Raw genomic sequence first — 5,638 nt, forward strand, 5'->3', positions numbered from 1 at the left:
AAGGCCAAAGGGAAACCTCTGAAACTGGCCCCACCCTGGCCAAACCAGAAACAATGCTGTGTGTCAGGTGATGGGTCTTATGGAAATTAAGCCCACCATTAGAAACCTGAAGGATGCAGGTGTGGTGTCTGTTTTGCCTATTATCTCCATTTAATTCAACAATCTGTCCCTGCGGAATCCTGACGAATTCTAATAATGAATGAGATTACTTCAGACTTAACTCAGCAAAGGTGCTGATTGTAGCTGCTGCGTTGGATTTGATACCACTGCTAGAGCCGATTAATAAGGCCTCAGGCATATGGTATGCAGCTTTTGATTTGGCGAGTGTATTCTTTTACATTCAAATTAGAAAAGTGGATGTGGGATGATATTCATGTAGGATAAACCATAGTATTTATTTATAGTTTACCTCAGTGCCATTTTAACTCTACTGACCTCTATAATATAGTCCTTAGAGATCTGGAGCCCTTGAACATCCCATTACATTCCAGTATAATTAGTTCATTACATTGAGATCACATTGAATAGATTGGATGGACAAGAGGTGGAAAGTATGGTGGAGGACATGGTAAACAAACAGGCACTCAAAAATATGGAAGATAAAACTTATGAAGATTCAGCGTGTAGGAAAGGATTCTTGGAAGATGGCAGAATAGAATGTACTAGGAATCCTGTCTACCCACTGTGCAGAGAAAGTAAGATAACCGTAGTTAGGCTCCCTCTCCTCACCCATAGCTAACTTCCCAGGGGAAGAAACTCAGCACTTCTCCCCTATGTAACCAGATGCCTGGTACGTGCGCATGGGCTTCCACTATCTAGCAGTGTGACACTATTGCTTTACCTGTGTATAAAAAGGCGCTGTCACATTGTAAGATGGTGCTGTGCCCTTGCTGGATAAACCTGCCGCCCTGTGAGGATGGCTGTGCCCTTGCTGGAATAAAGAAGTAGGCTGCAGTGGCCTGTGGCTCCCTGTGTTTTCTTCCAACTGCCCAAGTCTTGTATTCCTTACCCTGGAACCACAAATCTGCAGCAACACACCCACCTAGACAACAATTATACTGGCAAAATCTGTCTGATGTAACTATTTCGAAATTCTTGAGTCTATTAGAAGGCACGTTAACTTCCATGAAAAGAGTTGAACAGAAAATCATGGTTAATTACAGGCAATTTCAGTGCCTTGTATGGCAGCATCTACCACCCTCCAGCCCCATGGGAAGCAGCCATGCTCAAGTTTTTGGAGCAGCTTGCACACAGCTTGCAGGAGTTACGGTGGGCCATAAAAACCCTTTCCACCAAATATAAGAGATCTATGCTCTGATATATGATTATTGCTTTTGATGGCAGAGGTGTAGACAGAGAGGTGGGCTGCCATTATTTAAATTTTCTTTTTCTTTTTTTTCTCATTACACTTTGTTTAATGGGATCTCAAAATGCTGTGACATATTTTTGGTCAAGTTATTTCCATTAAAAACTACTGATTTAAAAAACTAATAACTTAAAAACTGCCACACACAGACACACACACAAACAAATGGTCCACAAAACCTTCTCCTTCTGAAGGTTTTACTATGCATTGTGATCATTAACCAGTCTTTTACTATTAAACTTAAATGGCCATTTGAGACAAACAGTTCTGAGACCGTTCTTCCACCACTGGCAGGTATTGAGGATAATATTCAGTTAGCCTTCTAAGCTTTCTGGGCAGACTTGGTGACCTTGCTACTGCTTTGATGACACCCACAGCAATTGTCTGTCTCTCTCATGTCATGAACAGCAAAACGGCCCAGAGGATAGACAGAGAAGGTCTCAACACACATGGGCTTGCCAGGAACCATATCAACAATGGCAGCATCACCAGATTTCAAAAACTTTGGGTCATCTTCTAGTTCTTTCCCAACACGATGATCAATCTTCTTTAGCTCAGCAAATTTGCAAGCTATGTGAGCTGTGTGACAATCCAGCATAGGTGCATATCCTGCACTGATTTGGCCTGGGTGGTTCAGGTTAATCACCTGAGCCATGAAGCCAGCTGCTTCCATTGGTGGGTCATTTTTGCTGTCACCAGCCACATTGCCATGATGAATGTCTTTGACAGACACATTGAAGCCCACATCATCCCCAGGAAGAACTTCACTCAAAGCTTCATGGTGCACTTCAACAGACTGTGCTTCAGTTGTTACACTGACTGGAGCCAAAGTGACCACCATGCCCGGTTTGAGAACACCAATTTCCACTCATCCCACAGGGACAGTACCAATACCACCAATTTTGTAGACATCCTGGAACGGCAGAAACAAAGGCTTGTTAGTTGGATGAGCAGGATACAATCCACAGCTTCAAGCAGCGTGGTTCCACTTACACTGCCATCTTTATGGGTAACTTTCCATCCCTTGAACCAAGGCATATTAGCACTAGGCTCCAGCATGTTGTCATCATTCCAACCAGAAACTGGCACAAATGCTACTGCGTCAGGATTGTAGCCAATTTTCTTAATGTAGGTGCTGACTTCCTTAATGATTTTCTTGCATCTCTTCTGCCCGTAAGGCAGCACAGTGGAATCCATCTCATTAACACCGATAATTAGTTGTTTTGCACCCAGTTTGTAAGCCAGAAGAGCATGCTCATGGGTCTGCTCATTCTTGGAGATACCTGCTTCAAATTCATCAACACCAGCAGCAGCAATCAGGACAGCACAGTTATCCTGTGATGTGCCTATAATCATGTTTTTGATAAAAGTCTCTGTCCTGGGGCATCAATGACAGTCACACAATATTTGCTGGTCTCGAATTTCCACAGGGAGATATCAATAGTAATACCATGCTCATGTTTAGCTTTCAATTTATTCAAGACCCAGGCATACTTGAAGGAGCCCTTCTCCATCTCAGCAGCCTCCTTTTCAATTTTTTTGATGGTTCTTTTGTTAATCCCACCACATTTGTAGACCAGATGACCACAACTGGTCATCTGGTCTACAAATTGCCCACATCTATGTGTCCAATGATGACGATGTTGATGTGAATCTTTTCCATTTCCATTTAGGCTTAGATATAGCATTGGCACCTGTGTTCTGGCAGCAAACCTGTTGCAGAAAAGCTATTTCAATTTTCATTGCCATTGTTCCAAGTTCTCCCATCTGACTGAAGCAACTTTCAAAGGATTAAAAGGGCAAGACATTTTTCTCTCTCATTTTTCACTGTTTGTTCCTTTGGGAGCAAGATATTTCATGTTTAGAATATGAAAATGCAGTTGCACGTATGAGTGAACCTAGGGAAAGGTGTAGGCTCGGAAAAGACCTGAGAAGAGCTGGGTTACACCTCAGGCTGATTCGTATAACACAGCCTACAACAATAAAAAATAAAGACAAACAATAAACCATAAGCATGGGAAGAAACTGATTTCCAGAGTTACTATATTATAGGATTCAAATGTGCAATTTTTAATAAAGAAATTACAAGGTATACAAAGAAACAGGAATATATGGCCCATCCACAGAAAAAAATTAATAGAAACTGTTCCTGTGAAAGATCAGATGGTAGACTTATTAAACAAAACAACTATCTGAAAGACGATCAAAGAATTAAAGAAAGACATGGAGAAAATCAAGAAAATGATTTATGAACAAAATGAAAATATCAATAAAGAGATACAAAACATACAAAGTAAGTGAAAAGAAATTCTGATGCTAATAATGTACAGTAACTGAAATAAAAAAATTCCCTAGAGGGATTTAAGAGAAGATTTGAGTAGGAAGAAAAAAAATCAGTGAACTTGAAGGTAAGACAATTGAAATGATCAAGTCTGAAAAACAGAAATTAAAAAATTGAAGACAAGTAAACAAAGCCTAAGAAAGATGCTGAATATCATAAAAAGTACCAACATATACATCTTGGGAATCCCAGAAAGAAGAGAAAGAGAAAGGAACAGAGAGATTATTTGCAAAAAGATTTGCTGAAAACTTCCCCAAATTGATGAAAGACATAAAGAATAACAAACTCCAAACATCCAAGAAGAATAACAAACTCCAACTAGGATGAAGTCAAAGCCACATCAAGACACATTGTAATCAAACTTGAAAGCCAAAGCCCAAGACTTTTGAAAACAGTAAGAGAGAAGTAACTCATCACATACAAGGGATCCTTAAGATCACTAGATTTCTCATCAGAAACCTTAAAGGCAGAGGAGTGATATAGTTAATGTACTGAAAGAAAAAAAAAAACCCCTGTTAACTAAGAATTCTATACCCGCAAAATAGTCCTTCAAAAGTGAGGGAGAAATTGAAATATTCTTGTTTCAGGAAGCGACACCTGACAGAGGAATTCAGATGCTCAGACGACTTTGTTAGAGGAAGGAGAATTTATTAGGCTGGCGGAGCGCGCGAGGTAACAACTCCCTGCACGAGCTCACTCTAGTTAGATTTATTACAGTTTATATACTCCTGCAGTGTCCATGCAAGCGGCACGTGATTCCTTTGTCTGACGTTTCGCATATGTCTCCTTACTCAGGATAGGGAGGGGTAACTTCAGGTTGGGAGTTTGCAAGAGGGGAGGAATTTCCAGACCACTGGTCTTACAGGTCGTTTGTTTTGTAGAACCTGCGACCTTGGCGTTATCAGCACCATTATAGGATTCTTGACCAGAGAGACGGGACACCTAGGCTATAAGCAGGGAGCAGCACTTATTGTTCAGCGGATTCCTATCCAAAGGCTGAGCTCCAATTGCAACATAACAAGCAGTTTTACACAGTCTTGTTATTCCTACGCAGCTACAGAGATAAGGAAGAACATTAGTTGGTTGGCAAGCCATGAATCAACAGATGTGAGCTGGAGAGTCCTTGAGATGGGGGAGGTAGCTATGGGAAAACATGTTAGCTGGAGAGCACTGGGCAGAATGAGGGGAGGGAGCAGTTTTAACCAGCTGAGTCGGTTATTGCTGCAGACCCTTTCCTTTGCATTTTTACAGATGCCTCCTCTCCTCTCTCATTCCCAGGTAAACAAACGCTGAGAGAGTTATGCAGCTGGGTTATGACAAATAAGGCACAAGGGCCAAGAGGCGGTGACCTCTGGACATAAGGTTGAAAGGACACTAGACAGTTACTCAAAGCTGTATGAAGAAATAATATAGAAATAAATATATCAATAAGGGTAAATACATGGGCAATTATAAAAGTTAGTATTACTGTAACTTTATTTTGTAACATTACTTTTTATTTTCTACATAATTTTAAAGACTAATATATTAAAAATAACTATTAGTCTAAAAGCCAGTATTATTGTAACTTAGGATTATAACTCCATTTTTTGTTTCCTACATTAGTTAACAGACTAATGAATAAAAAGCAATTATTAGTCATGTTTTTGAATATAATGTATAAAGGTATAATTTTCTAACATCAATATGTGAAGTGGGATGGAGCTATATAGGAGGAAACTTTGTATGTTATAAAAGTTAATCTGATGGAAATAAAAACTAGTGTTATAACTTTAGGGTGTTAAATGTAATCCTCATGGTAAACACAAAGAAAATATCTATAGAATAATGTATACAAAAGTAAATGAGAAGGGAATGAAAACATTTAACTAAATAAAGAAAAATAAAACAATAATGAAGGAAATGAAGAGAAAATAGTTATCAGGCATATA

At 39.5% G+C, this 5,638-nt stretch overlaps 1 pseudogene; it reads right to left on the reverse strand.

The window, feature by feature from the left end:
• Window positions 1-1,688: 1,688 nt before the first annotated feature.
• LOC102891061 lies at window positions 1,689-3,035 on the reverse strand (annotated as a pseudogene).
• Window positions 3,036-5,638: the final 2,603 nt, after the last annotated feature.

Source organism: Pteropus alecto, unplaced genomic scaffold (genome assembly GCF_000325575.1).
Source record: "Pteropus alecto unplaced genomic scaffold, ASM32557v1 scaffold1135, whole genome shotgun sequence".
Taxonomy (NCBI): domain Eukaryota; kingdom Metazoa; phylum Chordata; class Mammalia; order Chiroptera; family Pteropodidae; genus Pteropus; species Pteropus alecto.